We start from the raw sequence: 16,462 nt of genomic DNA on the forward strand, positions 1-16,462 counted from the left end.
TACATGCCAGGCACTGTGAAAAATACTTATCACATAGGTTATCTCATTGGATCCTCACCACATTCTACGAAGTTCTATGAAGTATTTCTATGAGGCACTTGTTATCATCTTCACTTTAACCCATAAGAAAATAGTCCTATAGAGATCTGGTAACTTACCCAAAGTCACATACTTAGAGTGTCACTGGCAGAGCTGGAATTTAGACCGGATTGTCTGATTCTAACACCTCTGTGTGTGTGTGTCCCTTTCTTTGAAAGTATCCTTATGAGAAACCCCAAAACATAGAAGAGATAAAAGAGGCATGGCCACCTGCCTACCCATTCCTTTCCAACTCCTTGGAAGACCCTACCACTTACCCTGGGAAATGTGGAACGTCAAGAGCACACTTAGAAAAACACAGACAGGAATGGTGGAAAAGCATCTTCACGACTGGGAGTCAGCTCAGACATCAGGTTTTCTTCTGTGATGGAAGGGGGTAAGAAAAATGAGACAAATAATTTTTTTTAAAAAAAAGGAGCTCCTATCCCTTGTAGTTCCAGTACCTACCTAGAACCAGATATGTTGCAGGTACCTAAATAGATATTTGTTGAGTGAATAAATAAATGAATAACAACGAGTAATTAACTTGACTAGTTATAATAAAGGGGGAAAGTTTGGCTTCTTGATTCTATTTCTCCTTGCAATAATAATTTTCCTCCAAATTCTACATTGGATTATGTTCTCTAAAGCTGGGGCTTTAGTGAGAGTTTGCTGGAAGACTGCCTGATAAGATATGGTCGACACATTATCTACCACTTGATCTCTGGTCTTCATATTAGAAGCAAGGATGGGGAAGGCTTTTAAGATCACTAGGGGAATACAATGTGGGAGTGGAAGGAAATGTTGAAAAAAAGCAAGGTAAGGATGTAATGTACTTTCTTGCAATTCTAATGATGACATCTATCAACCTGTTAAAGTTCCTGGATGCCGTTCTAGCTTGCACAATTCAAAGAAAAATGTTTCAGAGTGGCATTCCATGAGTTTGAATGCCACAACAGGTCTGAAACCAGCATTTACCGAGTTCCTCACATGAGCCAGCCACTGAAGTGGACAGTTTTTGTTTCTGGTATCCACTTACATCTGCCTCCATCAAGGTAGGCATCCAGATTTTGCATCAAGGGAAACACTCTCCCCACTCTTAACTTTCTCCTCTTCAGGCGATATTGCCTCCACTCCTGCCTCCAGGACATGACTTATGCCTGCCGTACTGAAAGCGTATGACAAGCATTTTACATCCTCTCTCTTGCTTAACGTCCCTAACAACCCTGTAGGAAAATAATTACTATTGCAATTTTACAAATAAGAAAACCAAGGCTTGGAAATATTACATTACTTGTCCAAAGCCACACAGATGGTGTCAACTCTAATTTTAGAGAATGAGGATAATTCTTAATAACCTTGACTATTCAAAAGGTATGCACAAGCTGCTGTCAATAACTATTAAAAAGAAAGAGTGGTCCGGTATCTGAGGATGGATAACTTGACACTTTTACGTTTCCTCAATATCGCGTGTGTATGTGTGTGTGTGTGCGCGCGTGCATATTAGTTCATTTTCATGCTGCTGATTGATAAAAACATACCCAAGACTGGGTAATGTATAAAGAAAAGAGGTTTAATGGACTTACACTTCCATGTGGCTGGGGAGGCTTCACAATCATGGCAGAAGGTGAAAGGCATGCCTTACATTGACCGCAGGCAAGAGACACAATGAGAAACAAGCAGAAGGGGTTTCCCCTTATAAAACCATCAGATTTTGTGAGACTTATTCACTACCATGAGAATAGTATGGAAGAAACCGCCCCCATGACTCAATTATCTCCCACCAAGTCCCTCCCACAACACATGGGAATTATGGGAGCTACAATTCAAGATGAGATTTGGGTGGGGACACAGCCAAACTATATCTGTGTGTGTGTGTGTGTGTTCAATCAATGTCAACAGATGATCTGGTGTACTGATTAAGAGCTTGGACTCTGGAACCCACTCTCTGGTTCAAATTCCATCTCTATCTTATACTAACTATATGTAACCTAACCTAGTAACTGTGGACAAGTTAATAACCATGTCTTTGTTTCCTCATCTGAAAATCGGAATGAGGACAGTGATGGCATTTGCCTCGTGGGACTATTGGATCAGCTGTGCTAACATAGGTAAAGTGCTTAGAACGTCTCCAGCATCTGGTCAGTGCTACCATTGCTATTAATGTATGTAATATTCCCCATATATCCAAAAGCTAAAGACATGTATTACTTTTACGCCCTGTTTGTTCGTACTGCCCCAAAAGGCATAATGAAGCAGATAATTTCCAATCAATTCTCCCCAAGCACAATCCTTCAACAAAGTCCTTGTCCTTGCTCAAGCTGGGAAACCATTTCAAGACTCACAGTGTATTGCCATTATTCAAACGTTAGAAATATTTTTCCAAGTGCAGTATCAGCTTCTAAGCAGGAGTTGTTTGGGAGCCAAGTCACGAGATACCATCACATCCATGTGGAGGAAGTGGCTTCATCCTGGCCCAGCGGGATCATGATAAGATCCTTTACTATCAGCAAGAATAATTGCAAAGCCTTCAGTGTGACTGCCATCTCACTGCATTGTGCAATTTTTAAAATTCCACTCACTCTTAAATGTTCCCTTAGTTTCTATCCAGGGTTCACTTAGCAGAACTGGCTTGTCAACAGGAGAGGCCTGTTTGTTTTCCAAAAGCAAAGTGCACTTCTGTCCCAGAGCATCCATCTTGCCCCCACTATCCTCATCATCTTCATCCACATAGCCTCTCTCTCTGGAGAAAAAGAAACAGAGCCTGGCTTTTCAGCATCACGGAGACCCTTTTAGCATCCTGTCTAATGCAAGGAATGGGCCTCGCCAAATTCCCACTTTACCTAACATGAGATGGAGCAATCAGCAACCTAGCATTCTCTAATCAAAACAGCAAAGGCACCTGGCAAAAGGAAGTTGGTGAGAAGTGAAAGCAACACAGAAAAAGTTAGAGGAAGTTCCCCTCTTCCTCTATCACAGCTTGGGAACAATGTTCAAGCAGTATGAACATCCTCACCATTGTTCAAACAGGATTTCTCTGGTCTGTTTTGTGCTACACACAAAACAATTCAATTGTTAAGTAAGCTTTGATTCTTTCCAACTTATGCCGTGTAGTGTCCATTGGGAGTCACTTAGTATAGGATGGATCAGCTACAATTAGGCTTAGCTGCAAATGGTATAAAATCTAAATTAGCAGGTGTTTACATTAGCTAAAAGGGACAGCGCGATGGTTCATGTCTATAATCCCAGCACTTTGGGAGGCTGAGGCAGTTGGATCACTTGAGGTCAAGTTTGAGACCAGCCTGGTCAACATGGCAAAAACCTGTCTCTACCAAAAATACAAACATTAGCCGGACATGGTGGCACGTGCCTGTAATCCCAGCTACTTGGGAAGCTGAGGCAGGAGAATCGCTTGAACCTGGAAGGCAGAGGTTGCAGTGAACTGAGATCGCACCACTGCACTCCAGCCTGGGCCAGACAGAGCAAGTCTCTGTGAGACTCTGTCTCAAAAATAAATAAATAAACTAAAAGTACTTTTCTACTTGTGTAACAAAAGTAGTCCAGGACCTGTATTGCTTTCCACAGGACAAGGATCTTGGCTCTTTCTGTCATTTTGCTTCATCGTGATTCACCTCATGGTCCAAGATGGCTGCTGGATCTCCAACCATCCTTTAAAGCTCAGCCAACTGGAAGGAGCTAAGCCAGAAGAAGAGACAAAGAATACATGTGAGCTTCCTCACGAAGAAATTTTCTGGAGGCTCCCCCGTGTCCTCCACTTAATCTTAATAATTATTAACACAGAGTTGCCAGAGACTAATGAATAGATATCTGGTTCAATGGACCCTACACAGAAACACACACACATAATTATATTCTAGATCCTTGTCCCCAGAGCAGAATAGGTAGGCTTCCTCTCTTATTGAGAGTCCTGCCTTAGCCAAACGTCCTCTCTTATGGTGCTGGACATCACCCACACAGAGGCTGGCAGCCTTTAGAGCCTGTGTTAAGGCTAGCATTTTCTTTCTTCCTTTCTCTATCTCTCTTTTTAAACTGTAAAATACACTTGCTTGCATCTCAAAACAGACTTTGGATTATTAGAGAAACTTAGTTTGGGTATTCTCTTCTTGAGGCTATTGCCTTATCTTTCTAATATTAACAATAATAATTTTAATATTGCTATCATGACATCCTTGGACTATTACCCTCATCATCTAGAAACCAGAAGAGGAGTACAAGATATTTAGACCACAATTCCTTGATACTGGCCCCAGCTGTCAGCCTCAGACTTGCCATAGAAAATCTAATGTCTCTGGTTCCTCATCTTTCTGAGTCTGACAGTCTGGAAAGGAAAGAGGAGCCCAGCACTCTCTAGCTCTCTATATCACTCTTGAATCAAAAACAAGAATTCCGACTGTGTGGGTGGGCCTGGTGGACCCTCCACAGGGAGTGTTCAGCTGAAGGGTACTGTGTGGAGCATGTACAATGTTTAGGAGGACAGCCTTTATAGCCAGACAGGCTGTGTTCAGACCTCAGCTCTGGAATGCATTATTCTCTGCCTACTCCCTGCCTCCAATAAGATTCAACATATGTGTAATATCCTCCATCGCACAGGTCATGTACAAGGAGAAATGATTCCATAGGTGTGAAATGCTTAGCCACAAGTACTCAGTAGATGATGATGTGGTTAGTAAATGCTAACAGTTATAATTCACTTATACATTAGAGGATGCCTTTGTATGAAAAAATGAGCTAGACTGTATTTTTGTCCTTTTAAGGATAATTAGAGAATTAACAAATATTTATTATAAATTATTATGATTTTGCTCAGCAAAGCACCTCACCTATAGCTGTAAAAGAGAGAAAAAAGAGAGGAAGAGTGGAAGGATAGGAGGAAGAGATGGAGGAAGGGAGGAAGAGAGGGAGGAAGGGAGGCTGAGTGGGTGGAGGGGCAGGCAGAGCTTGTAGCAGATGGTCGCGGAGCATGTACCTGGGGACCCGAGGCCATCACTGAGAAAAAGGATACAAACCCTTTCCCGAATTTTTATGTATTTTTGATCCCTCAGGGAGGCTATTCTCTGCAACTAATGGCTGTGTATGCATCCAGGCAGGGAGCAGGTGTTAATCTACACAGACTAGTTAATAGCCATTAACAGCACTTAAAAATCCAATAAACGGAGAAGGACGTTCTAGCCATCCATACCAGGACCAGAATTCTGTGAGGCCCTTCCTGCCGTGGTAGCGCTCATCGCCATCATCATCATCATCGGCAAAGATTTCTATTTAATAACCAATAGCACAAATATCTTCTGTCCAATGCTATGTGCTAGGCCCTGTGCCAGTACTGGAGATAAAAAGATTAATGAGATCTGATCACTGGGCCCAGAAGCCTACGGTGCAGAAGACAAAGCTGTCTGGAACTGACCACAGTATAGTGTGATGAGAACTATGTGAGGAAAATAAACTCAGTTCCGTGGGAGAGCGTGACTAATGGCCTGTTTTCTGCTTGAAATGGAACCTTTTTAACATCAAATATTGTTCAAGAGCAGAGGAAATTCACCAAACAAAACAGCCGTGGCAGCACAAAACAAAGGAATATAACTAAGTGTAAAGTAACGCGCCTCCTAAAAAACCTTGTAAAACTTTAGGAGAAATGGCAGACTGGAGTCATGAAGTATAAGCTTTTTCCCGGGCCTGGCTCCAAACACATAGTGGATCAAATAGAGCCATTTTTAAAAAAACATTCTAAGCTGAATTCAGAATAAAGACAAGAATATTTTCAGGTACCAGGAAGGAAAAGGAGAAATTAAAAGTTACAGAGTTATATCTTAGCGATGATGCTAGGCTTCCAAAGGACAGGTGTTGGGGAGATCAGATCAGATCTAGAAATTCTGATGCCCCCGAGGGAGAAGATATCTGCCCTGAGAAGACTGGAGGGACTATTTTCTTCAAGAAGAAGAGACTAGAAACAAACATTACAGATGTCCTACCAAGCAGCAAGGAAATATATCTGCCCTTGGCCTTGGATGCACAGGACTGAAAAATTGTCTGCATGTGGCATGAATTCTCTGCATGTGTCATGAAGTCAACCTCAGGCAAGTTGTCCTGAGCAAGTGAAATCCACAGAACTCCCGGTAACACTAAGCAAAAACTACTCTGTAGGGATACTTTCATATTCTAGGGATCTGAGAATCCTATAGGAAACAAAATAAAACAAAAACCACTGAAGATGACCCCACAGCCAAAATGGAAAAGCCATTAATAAGAAACTATCTTCCATGCGGGTGAGCCAGCAAATGCAACAATAGAACACTATAGGATGCCCCCAAAATATTGTACATGTCATCTTTATGTAGCTGAATAGCTACAGAAGCAAACATGCTGAGTATGGCCCAATGCAGAAAGGCCCTCACTTGAAGACTACTACCACACTGCTGCTTGAATCTCAGCTTTTAGTAAATCACTCCTTCATATGAAACATTTCCTTCTTTCAACTGTCCTTTGAAATATGTAAATGCTCCTGGGAAAATTAATAAAAGTTAGCCTTTCTCAAATCTCCGTGTTTATTAGAATTATCTGTGGTGCTCTTTCAAAATCGGCCTTACCCCAGGAAATTCCAGCGTAAGCGGATTTGGGACAGAGACCAGGAATCTGTATATTTAATTAGTGTTGGTCAGGACGGTTTATAGTGAAGGTGTTTCGTGCTGCTGAACGCGTAGCCTACTCTAGAAACTGTTTAGGGGCTGGGAATTAACTTGGTTGGGAACTTTTAATTAAGAACTCTATATTTGGGGATAGAATAATTTTATTTATATAGAGTTATATACAGTCCATAGATATTCTTCTGTATACACACCTTCTAAGTCATATTGGCTTTTTACCTTTTATTTAAAATTAGATTTTAGCATATTTGTATGGCTATTGGTAGTAGAAGTGAAAAGAAAGAAGGAAGTGTGAAGGGGCCGTTGCTAAGTTAAAAATTAAGTAGTAAAAAGGAGGAATTATATCTTTTTTATGTCTGCCTCAGATACAGCTTGGGTGTCAGAGACCTTTACTACTTATCAAATGGGCTCTTCCATATTTCCAAACCCCCATGGTAGGGACATGTGACCAGTTCTAGTGAAAAGGAACGAAGCAGAAGTAACATCCATCACTTACAGAACTGCCCTTAAAAGCGGTGTGCAACCCTCTGGTACTGAGTTCCCCTCCTCCCAGCATGGAGTTCAATTCCCGGGAGGATTATCTGTCCCCAGTCAGGCCTGTGAGAGCCAGAAACGAACCTGTGTGATGTAAAGTTAGTAAAATGCAGCTGTGGGTGGGGATAGGGAAAGGATGTTTGCAAGCACAGCATAGCCTAGTCCAACACTCTCTATGTGAAAGGAAAATCGGAAAAATTCTGTTAAAGAAAGCAGCCTTTCATGTCCAACCTAATGGTTATGGATAGCAGTTCCTGTTGCACCCTCTTCATCCTCTTTAGCTATTTTCTGTCACTGTTTCCAGCATCTTTCAATTGGTAAAAATGAATAGATAGCTAAGTAAACTCCAGGATACCACTTATTTATTTGCTTTTCCTACAAAAGCAAACAAAGGATATTGCCTTATCCTTTAGGCAGAGTTCCATGAAGCTATGATATGCGTGTGTCTGTGTGTGTGTGTATGTGTGTGTGTGTATACACAAAATTTTACTTTTAAAAAGCACAAGATTCTGATATTTTTTATCCATGCCTGGGAAGAATAATACAGGCACTTGCTGGCAATGTGCACATTTTACTGACCTTTTTGAGTTAGTTTCCTTTTGGAGTTAAGAGAATAACAGAGCCAAGCAGATGTCCCAGCCACTCTGCAGCTGCTTGATTTACAATGTGACATCAAATTTATGAAGCCAGTTGGGGGACTCCATGGCATCCTATGTTTCAGGAAGGGAAATTCACAGGTTTGAGTCAATCCAGGTTCCGTGCAGTCAAGTGCTCTGCACTGGGAAGTTACTGTGAGGTCCCCAAGGCATAACTATGGAAGCCAAGAAAGAGGGCAAAGAATGAACAGAAAGCAGTGTGCTCTCTTCCTTGCCAGGGCAGATGGGAGGGTCAGGAGGAGCAGGAGGCATGGAGAGGAGCCCATGAAGGAAGGAAAGAACCCCTATTTTTTAAACTGATCGTGTCTCCTAGGTTTGCTATCAACTCTCACTCCAACATGGGTAGAATTCAGGAACCATTTTTACCACCATGAAGGAACACCTGCCCTGGGGTTCATGCAAAACATTGAACCATTCCTTCCACATGCTTTCGACCCTTATTGTGCTCACAATAAAAAGGCAGGTCTCTGTGGGCTGAAAAGTGGTCTGGTTTGGAGATTAGTGAGCTAAAGAGAACCAAATAAAGTTTGACAACATCAGGGTGGAGGACCTATCCTCAGGCAACACACTGAGTAATTTGTAATAATGTTTCAGTGCAGGAACTTGCAGTCACCACCTTATCAACCTATTGTTTTCTGTTGCAACATGGAAGAGCATGATAACTGCATTTTAAAAGATATCTTTACACTTCTCTTTTACTTTTTAAAAAAAATTACAAGATCATTGACCATGAAGTTTTCCAACTGCCCTCATAAAAAAAAAAAAAAAAAAAAAGAACTCAAGTTTCCAATGACCAAGAGGAGAAGGTATTTGGGGGCACTATGGGAAAGGCAGTTTTAAACACCTTGGCTTTGAGATACTAATTGAAATTTCCAATGGCAGATTAACAGATTTGGCTACATAGAAATTTAAAATTCTGTATGACAAAGGAAACCACAAATAAAATTGAAAAACAAGCACGCCATTGGAGGAAAATATATACAATGCACTAAATAAAGGATTATCTAAACTATACAGATCTCCTACATATCTATAAGAGGCCCATACCTCAACTGTTAAATGAGCTAAGGCTATGAACAGGCAATTTGCAAATTTGCAGGGGAATTACAAATGTTAACAAATAGATGGCGAAATGTCAATAAAAACATGATGAACGTTATTAGTAATAAAAGAATCACACATGAACAATCAGTTTATCAATTTTTTGCCCATCAGCCTGACAAAAAGTAAAAATATTGATGATTTCAAATGTTGAAGGTGCGATAAAGAAACAAACATTCTCATTCAACATAGAAGTTGTTTACATTTTAAAGCCTTCTGTGTGTAGAGGGGAAGCAATTTTGCAAGAGTTATCACAATTTTAAATGTGCCTATACTCTCAGCAATTTCATTGCTACCAACATATCCTAGAGAAAAACACACGTGCCCAAAGAGCACGAACTAAGATGTTCTTGGCTGCTTTGTGTGTAATAGTGAAAACTGGAAGCAATCCAAACATCCATCAATAGGGCACATCCATATAAAGGAGTTTTAAAGTGCTGTCTCAACAGGATGTAGTAGATTTTTATATGCTCATATGGGAAGATATCCAAATCAAAAAGCAAGCAATTGGTAAAGTATGTGAGCTCGTTAAATTGCATAGAGAAAGTACTGGAAAGACAACCCACCAGACTATCAACATTGGTTTTTTGGGGGTGGACAACGGTAACGGGAAGGACAAAGGGGTAGTTTTACACCTTATTTCAACTATTTTCATATATTCTTCACTACAAAGAATTTCAGGTGACAGGAATTTGATAGAGTTAAAGGCAAGAGAATCCATTTGACGTTGTTGCTTAAAGAGGCAGAACAGTGCAATAGTTAATATCATGGACTAGAATCAGACTGCCTGGTTTTAAGCCATGTCTACTTTGCTCTACTAAATATGGTGAGACCTTGGGACAAGGTTCTGAACCCCTCAGATCTCTACATCCTCATCTTTAAAGGCGGATTGGTAGTATCCCATAAGAATTGGTGTTACTATTAACATTGCTTTGCATGGCAGCAGTTTTGATTGTATTTCCTTCTCTAAAGGTCCAATCACAATAATCATCTTGGAAAAACAACTATTTGTATTAAGTTATAATATTTCATAAAAACTTACAAGATAAAAGTTTTGAATTATTGTAAATATTTAGAATGAACATATAGACAATGCATGGAATAATCATATTTATAGAGCAGAAAACAAATGTTATTGATGTTGACACTATAAAAGAAACAGTTTTTAAGTTGTAAAGACAACCAAAAGAGGAATTAAAAAGAATAACTAACTGAAAAATGGAAAGAGAGGAGTTCACTTACATTAGTTAATTTAGGTTGCTTTAGCTAAAACATATCATACTGGAGAGTCCTATCTGAAGTTGATAAGTCCAGAAATAGAGATATAAGCACTTTATTGAAAGTATGGAGCTAGGCACCAGAAGCACCAAAAAATAAAAGATCCAAAAAAAGTTTTTTAAAAGGAGAAGGACCAAGAAAGATTTTGTTTTGTAACTGATTCCTGTCCACACAATTTGAATTTTATAATATCATGCATTATATTCATGATACCCCCCAAATAAGGGACTCTTGTTATAGTAGGAGCTTGGCATGTCTTTATGGTGGATGGTGATTGCATACATATTCATTTGATCGATAATTATACCCCAAAAACTGGTAGCAGTTGTTGTCTCTGGGGAAGGAAACTGGGTGGCTAAAGTACAGTAGTAATGTAAATATTTTCACTGAATTCCTTTTGAATTTTTCAATTTTGTGCAATGTGCCTATATCACCTATCTCCCAAAATACTAATTTTGTAAAGCTTGTCTTTTCATTACATGGCCCCATCTATTAGGGCAGAACACTGAAACTTCCAAAAAACTTCCAAATGAAAAGTGTTACCAGGGCTTACCACTGGATCAAGTTTCTGTGCCCTGACTCACGGGGCCTCCTCCCTCAATCGCACCTGAATCCTAAACCTGAGCAACTTCTGGGCATTCCAGAAAGAACAGACTGCACCACCTTAGCGAGGGCTATAAATTCCCATTTGTCCTGTTTAGTTTTGCAAAACATTATCAAACAATGAAAATAACTTACCTCGTTTCAGTTTTAGTTAATCGACAACTGGGGATAGAGACTAGTCCAAAGCAATCCATGTGACTGGAGACTCCGTGGACTGGTGGCTGAGCCCATGACTTGCGGCAGAGTTGCCTGGATTACTACCCAGCTATGTTAGACGTGTGTCTGTAGACATGAAGACTGTAGTCACATGTCATTTGGAAGCATAGCTAATCACTATCATAACTTTAAAGTAGTGACGAACATAAACAGAATTTCAAGATACCTGCAACTGTAGTAGTATATGAAAATATTAGCATCACTTCTTGGCCTTTTGGCTAAGATTAAAGTTAAAATATTGTTGACTTCTTTTGCTGGCAAATCCTGGAGTCACAGGTACTGAAAATATTAATGAAAAAATACATAAAATCAATAAATATAATTTATTGCCTACATTCGTAATTGAAGAAAATGCTGTATTTTAACTAGAGATTAGTGAAAATAAATATATAATTGTTCCCATCCAACATCATGGACACCCGGTATTCTATCTGTGGACCCCAGGTGATATTCCCTGATATAGATCCAAATGTATCCTCTAATTATAAATTATGTTTGAGATAGCCTGATTGGTCTGAAGCCACACTTGAAACTGAAGCACATTTTGGGAGGGAAGTCACATATCAGGCTAGAGAAGGTTCCAGACCAGAGAGTATTCCATATTGCCTCAAAGTCTGATGCATTAAAATTCAAAAGAATAAATCCAGACTTCTAGAGAGAGTACCTGGGATGGGTAGCGTATTTCACAGTTTAAAGCAATTAGAATTGTCATTATTCATTTTAACTCCTTAAGGTGCTAAGAGATAATCAAAGAAAGTTAGAGATATTTTGACCTTTTGATGAAAATGTACTCCTTTCGCTAAATGGCCTGTTTTATGTTATGTGCACAAAGATGCCAATTAATGTGACAGTCTGTGTACCTTTTAAAACATGGCTTCAAATTATTTGGCATTATTCCCATAAAGAGGTAGGGTCTAGGTACCCTCTGCTTAAATCAAGGCAGGCTGACAACTGTTTTGACCAATAGCATTCTACCAAAGTGACACCATGTGACTTCCAATGCTAGGTCATAAAAGGTTACAGGGCTTCTGCCCCATTTGTTTAAAATACTTGCTCTTGGAGTTCTAAGGCACCATGTAAGGAGTTTGACTATCCTGAGGCTGCCATGCTGTGAGGAAGCCCAAACCACATGGGGCAGCCATTTGGAACACTGCAGGTGACAATCCCAACACTCCAGTCTTCACAGATATGAGTAAAGGAACCTTGAGATGATTCCCTTCTCCAGCCATCTGAATTGGTCTGCAGATGTTCAAGCCTTTCTTTTTCCTTTTTTTCTTTTCTTTTCTTTTTTTTTTTTTGAGGTGGAGTCTTGCTCTGTCACCCAGGCTGGAGTGCAATGGCAGATCTCAGCTCACTGCAAGCTCCACCTCCTCCTGGGTTCACGCCATTATCCTGCCTCAGACTCCCAAGTAGCTGGGACTACAGGCACCCACCACCACGCCAGGCTAATTTTTGTATTTTTGTATTTCACCGTGTTAGCCAGGATGATCTCCATCTCCTGACCTTGTGATCCGCCTGCCTCAGCCTCACAAAGTGCTGGGATTACAGGAGGGAGCCACCGCGCCCGGCCATTCAAGCCTTTCAGCTGGGTACCCAGTCACCAAGAAGCAGAGTTAAGCCATCCCTGCTGTGCTTGTCCAAATTCCTGACCCATAGAACCCATCATCTTAATAAAATGATTGGGTATTTTTACACCATAAAGTTTTGAAGGAGTCTGTTACAAAAACAAAGAAAACAAAATATAAAGTCCAGTATCTAAACAGAAGGAAGATGGTAGAAAGACCAAAATGGTCAGCATACAGACATAGTGACCAGATACCAGTATCAATTTAGCAAAGCATCCCCATCCAGGAAGGACTCTTTATATCCACTAAATTGTTGTTCTAAAGTAATGCATTAACCACACACCTGGAGCTACGAAGCCAATTGCCTACAAGTACTTCTTAAGTAATGCAAATGAGATCAGTCAAGAAAAAGAAAAATCATGAGTAAACCCTAAACCATTAGAAAAACAGTAGAGAAAAGATGATAGTAGCTGAGATGACCAACTGTCTACTCAAAGCCATGGTCCCTTTTCTATAAATAGTTGTTGCTACAAAGTGGCTGCATGGAATACTTTTTATAGCTGCCTTGAAGCTGAGTGGGACCCTTAACTAGTTCTTGCCAATAGAATATGAGCAAAATTGTTGCATGTTATTTCTGAGCCAAGGCAATAAAAAACTAACCCTTCTCCCTCTTCTCTTCCCTATCCACCATCTGCATACATAGGCCTCCACGGTCCAGACGGCTGAACCATGAGATGGAAAATGCCTTTAACACCTAAATTACTGTATGGAGGAAAACTATCCACCTACCAGGAACCTTTGTGTTGTGTTGGACTATTACATAGGTAAGTGATATACTTCTATATATTAGATATTGAGCCACTGGAATGTCAGGTTTATTTGTTACAGCAGCTAGCATTTACCCTAAACAGCAACAATAAATAGCAACTCCTACTTGGCCTCAATGTCAGAAGAATACTAACTCATGATAGACTATGGAAAACTAAAAATAACAGTCCCAACTCAGCTCCAGCTAATTCTTGTCATGTGAGAGAGGTTACAAATCCAGATTTTTTTAAATATTGAAGTTCAACTCCATTTAAAAAAATCTCAGTGAATCCAGCACAAAACACACATTCAAGTCCATTTAGCCACATTGCATTTTCCTAGCTTTATACCAGATTGGTGAGATCTCTTTATAATTTTGGTTATATGGCAGAGTGTATGGTCTGAATGTTTGTGTACTCCCAAAATTATATATCAAAACCTAATAACCAATGAGACAGTATTAAGAGGTGAGGGCTTTCGGATATGATGTGGTCATGAGGACTCCACCCTCAAGAGTGAGATTTGTATACTTATAGAAGAGGCTTGAGGAAACCTGACTGCCCCTTCCACTATGTGAGGATGCAGCAAGAAGCCATCATGTGTGAAGCAGAGGGCCCTCACCAGGCACAGACTCTGCTGGTGTCTTGACCATAAAGTTCCCAGCCTCCAGAACTGTGAGGAAGAGACTTCTATTTTTATAAATTCCTTGATGTAAGGTATTTTGTTGTAGCAGCTCACGCAGACAAAGACACAGCGCTAACTACAATTACAAATCAATCATACCATACCAAACTTTTATCCTATCTGCCACATACTCATCAAGTTACATTTCAGGACAGCTCATCCTTCCTCAAAAGCCTTCATTTCAACAAGATGAAGTTTTCCTTTTTAGCTCAGCATTCAAGGCCTTCCAAAGTCTTACCTTAACCCAATCAATCTCCTCAGTGTCTTTTCCAACTGCTTCAGACACTTTGCTCTCCCACACACTTTCTCAGCTTGGTGCTTTGCTCAGGCTGCTCCCTGGACATTGCACAGGGATCTCTGCCTCTGTTGCTCAAAAGCAACCTTAATCAATACATAAACAATTGGATGTGGCTGTTTTACAATAACACTTTATTGATGGACAATGAAACTTGGATTTTACATGTGTTATGAAATATTTCTTTTCTTTTGATTTTTTCTTATCCTTTAAAAAATGTAAAAACCATTCTCAGTTTGTGAGCTGAACAAAAACAGGTGGCTAGCCAGATTTGGCCCATGGGCTATAGTAGGTTGCCGACTCTATTTCATGGCTATGTGACCCAATCCTGAACTGTGGAGTGGCTTTGTGGAAAACCGTCCTCCCTATTTAAAAGAGTCATTGAGAAGAAGCACCCCCTTTTGGAGCAGACATTGTCTTGTCTCCACCTGATGCCATCTTGGGTTATGAGAGACAAGCTGATGACTTAGCCAGGATGATGAGAGAGAAATGAAAGATAGAAAAATCCCTGCTCTTGTTTGAAATCCTTAAGCTGCCAAAACAACCCTGAAACCACCTGACTCCAGACTTCTTTTTGTAAGACAGTGAATTTTCCTCATTGCTAATGCTAGCTCTAGCTGAATGTTTTGCAGGGATGTTACCAAGTAGAGGGGATAGTGGAGAAAGCCTGCCTTGAGGGAATGGGGTAAGAGAGTGCATGGTCCGTAGAGAATTTTAAAACAATAGTAAAACCAACTTGTCTGCTTTTTATTATCACTATGCACCAACAATTCTAAATCATGCCAGTGATAAAATACTCACCTTCGTCCAGGCCAACCACTTCCATCATGCCCAGCCCCCAGCACCTTATAAACATTTTGCTGAAATGTTGAATAACCCATGACCCACCCACATGCACAAAAGGACACATATGAACTCCTGCCATAATGAGTCATGTTATAATTGCTTCTACTGGCTTAAGAAAATGAGGAAAAATCTTAGGTTTCAGCCACTTGGCATTCCATAAGCCCACAGTAGAGTCATGAGCCACCCCACCCCCATAGTAACCTCATGCAGTTTTACAAGCACTTCTCAAGACCTGGCTATGTTTACCAGGATGGTCCTGGAAAGGGGTGCATTTGCTTTAAGTAAAATGAAGAATCAAAATAAATTGTAGACAACCCACTTGAATTTACTCAAGAAATGTACAATGTCCCTGAATATGGTTTAGCTGTGTCCCCACCCAAATCTCATCTTGAACTGTAATTCCCATAATCCCCATGTCTCGTGGGAGGGACATAGTGGGAGGTAATTGAATCATGGGGTCAGTTACCTCCACGCTGTTCTTGTGGTAGTGAGTGAGTTCTCACGAGATCCGATGATTTTATAAAGGGCTTTTCCCCTCCTTCACAACGCACTTCTCTCTTGCCTGCTGCCATGTAAGATGTGCCTTTGTTCTTTCTTTGCTTTCTGCAATGATTGTGAGGCCTCTCCAGCCATATGAAACTGTGAGTTCATTATATCACTTTTTCTTTATAAATTACCCAGTCTCAGGTATTTCTTCACAGCAGTACAAAAATGGACTAATACGCTCCCAAAATAAGAAAATTATCTCAATCTAGATAAATGTATCCAAAGCACCCAGGATTCAGAAGCATATGAAGTGGGGGTTCATGGGCAGCTAGAAGTGGGCATGGCTTCTACACCACCGGCATCCCTTCTGCTGACTCTGCTCTGGGGCCACACACCATTTAGTCAGGGCTATGATTTAGTATACCCTAAAGCCACTTTCTATAGAAACTGTGTGGACATGGTGTAAACACTGAGCTTTGATTTTTATCAAGGTTTTTTCTCAGCTGTATTTTCTACTGTACTACAAAATCACATGCACAGGCACTCACACATACACACACACAAAGACATATATACCAACAAATATATACATATGCACAGATATTCAAGTAAGTGTATATGTATGCAAGCACACATGCACAAACATGCATGCAT

General features: G+C 40.3%; 1 long non-coding RNA gene across 1 annotated transcript; it reads right to left on the reverse strand.

Moving 5' to 3' along the window:
- Positions 1 to 364: 364 nt before the first annotated feature.
- LOC140713036 (uncharacterized) lies at positions 365 to 8,077 on the reverse strand. The gene is made up of 3 exons (XR_012094918.1): positions 7,851 to 8,077; positions 3,646 to 3,774; positions 365 to 460 (listed from the first exon to the last, which is right to left on the reverse strand). It is a non-coding gene; the product is annotated as an uncharacterized lncRNA (long non-coding RNA).
- Between the last annotated feature and the right edge of the window lie 8,385 nt (positions 8,078 to 16,462).

This window comes from Chlorocebus sabaeus, chromosome 12 (assembly GCF_047675955.1).
Source record: "Chlorocebus sabaeus isolate Y175 chromosome 12, mChlSab1.0.hap1, whole genome shotgun sequence".
Taxonomy (NCBI): Eukaryota; Metazoa; Chordata; class Mammalia; order Primates; family Cercopithecidae; genus Chlorocebus; species Chlorocebus sabaeus.